The sequence below is a fragment of the Podarcis muralis genome, chromosome 6 (genome assembly GCF_964188315.1).
Source record: "Podarcis muralis chromosome 6, rPodMur119.hap1.1, whole genome shotgun sequence".
NCBI classification, from domain to species: domain Eukaryota; kingdom Metazoa; phylum Chordata; class Lepidosauria; order Squamata; family Lacertidae; genus Podarcis; species Podarcis muralis.
The window spans coordinates 59518168-59527913 of record NC_135660.1 but is presented as its reverse complement, the minus strand read 5'-3'; the positions used below and the strand labels follow the sequence as shown (position 1 = coordinate 59527913).

Sequence of the window (9746 nt, the reverse complement as noted above, 5' to 3'; positions counted from 1 at the left end):
GGGTCAATGTAAAGCTTGAATAAATAAATGTGCAAGGAACAACTCACACCACTGAGCCCCTCAGAAAAAGCAAAAGATAAAGCCCCACCCTCTTCCTCCTGAGGGATTATGAAATTGAATTCCTTTTACTTCGCCTTCAAAATGACCCTGAACATATTTGTCTGCAATTTAGAAGGCTTAAATCTATTCTGGAGGCCCTCCTGTGCCTATTCTTTTCATTCACTTTGGCCAAAAGTGGGGGGAGGAATTATAGTCATTTTTTAGATTCCCCATTATGGTGAATGGGAAACACAGCTTTATTTTACATAGAACAGCTCAGAATCTGAATTATAGATCAAAGTGGAGGGAGCATAGATGGACTCAGAAACAGACTGGAATATTTTATTTTATTTTTTTAAAAAAAAGCTACTGCAGATACAAGGAGAACCTCACATATTTAGCCCTTCTGTACATTGATGTATTCACACTGTAGTTTTTTTGTAAAACACAACACGAAAGAATCTCAGTGCAATCATATTATGTACAATTAGACCAAGACTGCGTTTTTTGCTGTGTTTTTCTCAATATGCTTGTGCACATTAGTACTGTACAAAGATAAAGGTGCAAATTATCTGATGGTGAAAAGTATTATTCTACTTAAAAGAGAATTAAGGATTAGCAGAGTAACAGAATGCAGTTAGATCAAAATTCAGAAACAATAAAGGAACAGAATGGGGAACAGCCACCTATCCAGCCTCCGGGCTCCAAGTGTTGTCTGGCAGCAAGTAGTTGTTGATCTGTTCTGGTATTACAGTAGACCTTGACAGGCAAAGCCTTGAATGCTGTTGGCTTGGAGCTGAGCTGCAAAAAACAATACAATCACATGGTTCAGTATGATATGGGTTCACGCTATAAAGGTAACATACAATTCTTCCAGGAGTTGTTTCCTTGTGTTTTTTTCTAGCTACAATGGTTGGGTTGCTTATATTTTTAGTTCGTATTGATTCAACAAATCAAGGATAGAACAACAGTTGAATCAAGGCTAGAACAACAGTCGCCAAAAGGTCAGAATCTATCACTTTTGTTAATTGAATCCATCTTCAAGGCTACCGTGCTGATGCTCCAAGGTCAGGAAAGGGCAAATACCTCTATAAGAACTGGAAATGGATAGCAGTAGATTGTGATACACCAATTCTAGCTGGTGATGAGTTTAATTTTGTGCGCGTGTGTGTTTTAAAAAAGAAGCCACGAGTTGTTTGATATTTTGTCAGTTTATTTTCCACCAGGTAAATGATTCTGCTGGGTTTCAGTTCTTTTAGGCTTACCTGGCAGGCAGAAATTATTGTTAATGCATCTCTTATTAATAGCATATAATGCTGTTAACAAAAGGATCCTCTAGGAATGTCTAGATATGCTATTAAAATTGGTTTGTACCCTTGCCATGTGCAAAGAGTAGCTGATATTCCTGTATTCATCGCTCCAACAAAGCGTGGGGGTTGACATATGCCATCCTAGACTGCTAAAGTACCTGTGAAGTCACAACAAATGGTTCCCTTAGGATATCTCTAGTTCAATATTCCTTTTCTACTTGTTTGTGCATTGATTTCCACTGAAATTTTCAAAGAGCCTTGCATGATATCTAGCCTGGCAAATGTGTGTTTGTGTAGTAGGTGTGTGTGTGCGCGCATGCACATAGTGCTGTTGTTTTAAACAGCACTCAAGACACTGCAAATGAATCTGCAGCTAAAGGTGAACGAGGTATGAAGGAACAGATGGATTTTTTAAAAAAAATTGCCATGCATACTTGGGGATGACAAGCAGTCTTTGTGGTTAACTTGCGTCCATCACTCATCCACCGCAACCACAAGTAGTCCCTTACATTTATGAATAAATGAGACATCACAGAACAAATAACAGCCTTTAATCAATGACCGAGCAGGAAGCAAAATTAGGTCCTAGCCACACCATAGATTTACAGCACTCTTATATCATTTTATACCGATTATGGCTTCCTCAAAAAGAAACAACCTGAGAACCATAGTTAGTTATTGGTGCTTACCTCACAAAACTAAAATCCCCAGCTTTTTAAACAAATCATAGTTCCCAAGATTTTCAGTGACTGGATCAGGCCATTGGACCATCGAATCCAGCATCCTGTTCTCATAGTGACCAACCAGATGCCTATGGGAAGCCCTCGAGCAGGACGTGAGTGCAACAGTACTTTATCACTTGTGATTTCCAGCAACTGGTATTCTCAGAGGCTTGTTGCCTCCAACACACTCTGATTAGTGCAAAACGAAACTGAGGCCCTTTAGACTGATTTAATGAAGTGCTGTACCAGTGTTGCTGCTTATAGGTTCCATGTGTACGTTTCGAAAGGTCACATACTCTGAATGTTTCAGGATTAGCGGGGGGGGGGGGAGTAGTGGGTTAAGTGCTAATTTATTTGACAGAGTTATTAATGATAAGACTTAGAATGGAAAACATGGTTTCTAAACTAAGCTGGGCTAGTTAAACAAAATCCACCAGCTTCCTGCTAATTGCTAATGGGCTTGGGATAGGATTAAAATGATCTCTATGTAGCAAACATATTAATCCTGCAAAAAAAAAAAACCCCAACAACACTAAAGGGATAAATATTTTCTAATTGTTTAATCCAATAAACACTTGTAAACAGGTATGCTGCTGCATGATAAACACAAAACAGACTTAGGCTGCAGTCCTATGCATGGTTAGCTGGGAGTAGAATTCAGTGGAATTTGTTCCTGTGAAATAAATAAAATTATGAGAAATAAAATGAAACAATTGGTGTGGTGTGTGTGTCCCCCGCCCCATCTATCTATAATTAACAGAATTGTGTTTTTCCCCCTCAGAGAAAGTTATCCTTCTTAGGCCTCATTCATTCTTTCCCTATGTGAGAACATTGTTCCCACAGCCATCCCTGGATGAGACTCCACTGAAAAATGTCAGTACAGGGCTAGTTCTATGCCAAGAAATGCCTGCCAACATTCCCAAGTGAAGGCACTTTTATCAACACAGCCTTGTAGTTCCAGCACCCACCATCTCTTCTCAGGAATCCCATATCAATAATAATGTTTTATACAGTCCTCAGTCATTCACATCCCAGACCTTATTTAAACATGATGTTCAGGTGCATTGAAACTGCTTCCCCATACAGAATATCCCACGTAGCTGCTTTCATATTGAAATTGGCCTTAACCACAGTGTGTGTTTCGAGCATGCCTGTGCAATGTCCACTGGATTATGAAACCCTGCTGTAAAAAAATTAGCCCACTTAGTGTCACATTTAGCATGACTGCACCAGTGCAACTGATATATCAAGCAGGTATGATCATCTACAAAGTAAAATATTACTTACCTAGCAGGGGGTGGGGAATCTAAGAAATAATATTGCACAAAAAAGAGAGTTTGGGTTTCCTTAGCAATTGTCTCTCCTGCATATTTCCATAATAATGTCTCTCCTGTATAGTGATTTGTTGGACCCATAAATTGTCCATCAGGCCCTTCTATTGCAGATGTTCTGTTCTTGTTCAGTGTAATGGTGGGGATCAGCAAGAAAACATGGAAGAGAAGAATTGTGGGCAATTGAAACTTCAAAGTGAACCCAGATTTTTATTTATCATCAAGAGGAACAGTTGTCCTGCCACCTGCTGTCATGCCTTGTTGGGACCGCGTCAGTCTGGCATGATGTCAGGTGTTCGGTAGGCATTGCTGTCAAGGAACTGGAGGTGCCAAGAAGGATATCACATCGCTGAACAAGACGCTCCTCATCATGCCTCCAGTTCCTCAAAAGGAAGATGCAGTCAGGTACTGACAGGAAAACATCATCCAAACTGACGTTGAACAGTGAATGCCATGGCAGTAGCAGTGCTAACTGTGATGTTCTGTAACGTTTTTAGAAAGCAAGAGAAATGAAGCGAAGAAATTAAGGTTATCCACGAGCAGAAGAAGATGACTGGGAGGCATGCAAATGGAAGCAGGGGTTTGTAGTTGCTGTGCACATAATAAACTGAGTATTAAAGCTACCATTCTACCTGTTCTGGACATGAGTAGATATCACAGTTTTTGTATATTCAAAAGGTAACTGCTATAGTTGTACCTCAGTTTATGAACTTAACCCATTCCGGAGGTCCGTTCTTAAACCAAAGTGTTCTCAACCCAAGGCGCGCTTTCCCTACTTAGGCCTCCCGCCAACGGTGCCCTTCCACCATTCGGCTTTCGAGGCAAAGTTCGCAAGCCAGAACATCTACTTTCGGTTTTGCGGAGTTCATTACCCAAATAGTTCATTAACTGTTCATAGACCGAAGTACCACTATACTTTTTTTTCCAATTCCATTTTTACCTGTGCTCCGCAAACTGTTTAAGCTAGAACAGTTGAGTTTCACCCAACTCCTTCACATTTGTTTCAAACCAAAGCCCTTTTAAAAATTCATTAAGGGTAAAACTGTGTTGGAGTGTATGTGTGTGTGAAGTAAGCAGTAATGTGTACTTGACCCATCCACTGGAACATCTATATCCTTTGCATAAGTGCAGGGGCTCCCTGTAGACAATTTAATGAATGCACAAAAGGTCAAAGCATAGCCTGCCACTGTGATGCTACACATATCTACCTGCATCCATTTTACCTAGGGATGATGGCTAAGTCCATTCTTTGCCAAGTTTGATAAGAACTGATTTGCACCTTCAGGACTTAATGTGTGAATTGGAACTTGGTTACCCCTGGCTCCATGCCCTGCATAGAAATGCAGTTGGTTGCTGCAAGTGAGGTGGCACTCTCTCCCTCCCAAGCTAGTAAACACATTTTCAGGCTGGTAACTTCTGCAGGCTTATTTACAAGGCTGGTTTAACTTGAATTTTTAATTTGAATTTTCACGCAGATTTTTTAAAAAAATGCAAATTAATATAAAAAAGGACAAATCAGACTTGTGGGTACACACATGTAAAAGTGGCACAGACTAGAAATAGACTGAGTGGTGCATCCTTATTTTTACTCCATTGACCCAAGTCACTTTGTGAAATGAACAGATACCTGTTTTACACCCTTACTAAATAAAACCTGACCGGTTTCCATTTAAAAAGCAATCCACTATAATTATAGAGAATCATTGAAGCAATGTCAAAATTCAGCTGGCAACCCCACCCCCCCGGACAGGAAAACTACTACCACAACATCCCTGGTAGGTCATCATTCAGTTTCTGCTTAAAAATTTGTAATGATGGAGAATGTACCACCTTCAGAGGCCTTCTGTTCCACTGTTCCATCAAAGGGGTTCTTCGCAATATTTATTCCAAATCATTTGTCTTGCAGTTTGAATCCGTTGGTTTGCGTCCAACCTTCTGGGGAACAAACCCAAATATATTCAGTTGTTACTGCATCAGAAGTGTTCTTCAGCACAGCATGCAGGAATCGGCATGGGCCAGGGGAACATAACACTATCTTCACAAAACTATGATTCAATTTGTTTGTACGCAACATAAAACAGCTATTAATGTCAGCGATTCCAGAAATAAAATCTTCCATTTCTGCAGTCTCTGAATTGATATCATTATCTCTCCACTCAACAGGAGTGTAACGTTAAGCACAATATGACTTTTATCGCAGCCAAGACATAAACAAAACAACAAGGCGGCTATTTTATTTACAACAAATAACTGCAGGTCAGATTTAACCTTGCAAAATGAAATGGTCTTTAGGTCCTAATGAAGGAGATCAGCTGTGATATCTTGTGGATTGTTTGGATGCCGTGAAAATAAAAGTAGCCTAAAGTGTGGGTGCATTTCAGTTCTCTGTATCTATTCAAGTAATGCCTTATTTTGGATTTTGCAGTATGGTAGAAGGAGTTGAAAGTGTCTGAATGAGGATGCTGGCATGTACATTTTATCGTGCCGTTTACAAATGCTAGTATCTTCTCTTTGGAGCGGGAAAGGCTGGCCTCTCTCTTTTGTACACAAATATAATTAGTTCAACCAATATCTGATTAACAAAGTATGCAAGACTTTCTGAGTAGCAGAAAACCCTACCTAATGCCATTCACACAACATGGCAAGGACAAGGAAATGAATGTGTGTGCTCAGGCAGTGGGGAGGGCATTTGCACCATACATTTAAAACACATACAATGCAAATTCAAAATCCATAGCCTCCCCCCAAGAATCCTGGGAACTGTGGATTGTTATTTCTGCTGGGAAATGTAGCTCTGTGTAGCTTCCAGGAACTCTCAGGATTCTTGGGGGGGGGGGGAGCCGAGTATGTGAAATGTACTCTAGAAGTATGGTGTGCATGTGACCTGTGCCAGGATTTGGGCCTTCATGGATGCATTAGAACCTTGCAAGTATAAGCTTTGCCTGTGAGACCTGTCATCGCTGGAGGAATGATGTAGTCTATGCTATTGCTTGGTGTTTTCCCCTGTACAAAGCAAAGGGCAGAACTTAGGGATCTCTCCAGTAGGCACTTTGGCATGAGATGGTTCAGCACACATAGCCTAGCACTATAGCTGTCAAGCGTCCCTTATTTGGCGGGACAGTCCCTTATGCCAGTACCATGGCCCGCTGCTGTCCCTTATTGATGATGTCCCTTAAATTTCCCAGGTTTCAAAGGAAGCAGCTCTCCCTCCTTCCCTGCTGGCCAGGGAGGAGGGAGGCTCCAACTGTGTTGCTTGGCTGCGTTGCTCACCCAATAAGAAGTCTAAGAACGACTGGGGGGTGGAGCTTGCATGCCTTGTGCTGATCTAATCGGCTGCATTGCCTGGGCACTTTGCTCAGCACTTCCCAGCGCAGCCTTTGCTCAGCACTTCCCAGCGGAGAGGTGACGGTGGTTTTCATTGAGGCTTGAGGCTTTGTTTGGCTGCTGGCTGGGCTTTCTGCCTTTGGCTCGAAGGGGCTCAGAAGTTGAACATACCTATGCCCGGAAAATCCCTTATTTTGGCTGCTGGTCCCTTATTTTCAAATCTGTAAGTTGACAGCTATGCCTAGCACAGCTCCCGCCTGTTCTGCTATTTGCACAGCTGCTGCAGTGCTTCTTTCCCAGTTGCCAAATGACTTGGTTTTTCCTGCAGATTTGTGCCACTCCTGAGTTGGGAACGCATTTATGGTCCATAGCTGTTACTATAGTGGCACATGGAAATATGGTCCCAGGAACAGGACTGTTTTGCTTCAATTTAAGCCCATTGGCTAGGGAAACCATGGACCATAATCACCACCCTATCAATACAAAAGGTAGCAGGTGTGATAAGTATCTATAGTTTTATCTGTATCACCCCTACCAACAGGCAGAGTGAGACAGCTGCTTCTGGTGGCCGATGCTGGAGCTTGGGCAGCAGCAATGAGATGCTGAAGAACAGAGGTGCTGCCTTCAGGTGTGGTAAAATTAAGCTTCCAGTTGAGTTGGCTTTAGTGTATGGAATGAGGGGAGGCTCCATTTTGTACTTCAACTTGAGTAGCAAAATGCTTTGGATTAGCTCTGACCATCTTCCCAGCCCATTTTGGGACTCCTTACGTCAGAAAGACAAAACATTACTTCTAAAAGGGTTAGCTGTATTAGTCTCTTGCAGTAAGAAAAAGTTACCAAAGAAATCCTGAAGGAACATTTTGAAGTATTGTAGCATAAAGCTTTCTTGCAGCAAGCCACATCACAAGAACCAGAATGTTTAATACTAAATAAGCGCATTTTCATTTATCTGCTGCAGGGCAGATGATCATCACATGCTTTAAGGTGATGTTGCAGCAGACAAATTCTGATGTGCCTTAATGCATGTTTAAGGAGTTCTCCTTCTTGAGCAACATGTCTTAAAAAGCTACTGATGTGCCTATGATGGTGGATATTCGCAGCACTTTAGCTCTTTCCCTAAATACAGATAAGTGAGCATGTATAATTAATCTGAAAGGAACAAACCTGAGCACTACGAACAAGGTAGAACGCTTTTGTTCTATTCAGATTTCACACAAATAAAATGTAATTGCTACAACACTTAAAGAATCTGCTGAAATGAGAAATACAGCTTTCAGCTGTGTCCGGCAGGGAAGAAAGCACACACAGTAGACATTGTTACTCCCATTAAAATTACAGTGCTAATTAAACTAATTACACACATGAGCCAGGCAAATTGTTAGCGCTTCACTGTAGAAAAGGCTTCACATCATTTAGCAGGGCAATGATTTTTGTGCACAAAATAATTAGAGGAAAAATATATGTAAATGGAATGTAATCATCCATTAGCTGAAATTATTCCTTGCCTTACCTTAATGCAAAGCTACTTCTGATATCTGTCATTTTTCTCTTTGCAAAAGCCAAAGGTGGTATTGCAAAGCAATCTAACGAATGTCTCCTGTCTTTCCCATCTGAAAGCAAGGAAGCGTCTTTGAAATTAAAACCTGAAATTCTAACTCACAATGACAGTAATAAATCCCTTCCCGCTACCACCCAGTAGGCAACACTGCTTTGTGTTCAGGCATTATGAAGTACAGTAGCAGTAAATTAATGTCATGTTTTATATTGTGACCTAGAAATTTGTTGTGTTAAGTGTTAACCAAGCCCTTTGAGTCTGCACAATTATTTTACGAGATATATATAAAGTGTGACAGCTTTAGCAATGATCGCATATTCCTCAGTTCTGTTAAATAATGCCTAGCATCTGTCACTGACATGGGCAACTTTTTCAGTAGTTCCAAATATTTCATTTAATTAGAGACTGGCAGCTGCATAACAACAAACTTGAGCTTCCGTAATTCACCGTCTGCCCCGTGTGTGGCAATACAAAGAGGGTGTCCAGTTCTGATAATACTTTACAGTCCACCCACCCATGAGGAAGTTGTACCTCTGGCAGAATTTAATGTTGCAACTTTCCAAAATGTGTCTTGAAGGGTCAGAGTAGGTAACGGATGCAAAACACCCAGTCACACCAAGCAAAAAAAGAATAATTAAATGCACAGGCACTCTGCCCCCATTTTCCAGTTTAATCCTATACAGTGGTACCTCGGGTTACATACGCTTCAGGTTACATACGCTTCAGGTTACAGACTCTGCTAACCCAGAAATAGTACCTCGGGTTAAGAACTTTGCTTCAGGATGAGAACAGAAAGCGTGTGGTGGCAGCACAGCAGCAGCCGGAGGCCCCATTAGCTAAAGTGGTACTTCAGGTTAAGAACAGTTTCAGGTTAAGTACGGACCTCCAGAACAAATTAAGTACGTAACCAGAGGTACCACTGTACACTAGACCAACCAGTATTTTATATATTATGGGATAATTAGATCCCATGGAGCTTAAGGCGCCATGCATAGTTTTCCTTCTGCAGATAATGACTGGGCCAAGGCCACCCACTAAATTTCATGGCTGAGCAAGCATCTAAATCTGGGCCTCCTCCATCTTAGGCTACATTGACACCATTCATTTAAGCCACTGTAATATCACTTTGGACAGCCATGGCTTCCCCCAAAGGATTCTGGGAACTTTAGTTTGTTAAGCGTTCTGAGAGTTGTAGCAGATTCCTCCCCACCCCCCAAGTCCCCAGAGTTCCCTGTTCTTCTTTCTTAAGGCTCTTTATCTTTAAACCAGTTTTGTAGTAGATAGCCCTTCATACTTGGAGGGATCCTTGAAATAGGTCGTTATTCTTCATAAAGAAATACATGCAGCCATCCACAGTTGCACCATTCTGACAGGGCAAGCAGGAGGGGTGAGGCAGTGGCAAGGCTATTGCAATACGAATGCAGCAGCTGGAGCATCATGTTGGCTCCATCAGTGCATTTGTGCA

At 41.4% G+C, this 9746-nt stretch overlaps 1 long non-coding RNA gene across 1 annotated transcript; it reads right to left on the bottom strand.

The window, feature by feature from the left end:
- Positions 1–429: 429 nt before the first annotated feature.
- LOC114597370 (uncharacterized) lies at positions 430–8339 on the bottom strand. The gene is made up of 3 exons (XR_003706795.2): positions 8237–8339; positions 5233–5337; positions 430–840 (listed from the first exon to the last, which is right to left on the bottom strand). It is a non-coding gene; the product is annotated as an uncharacterized LOC114597370 (long non-coding RNA).
- Between the last annotated feature and the right edge of the window lie 1407 nt (positions 8340–9746).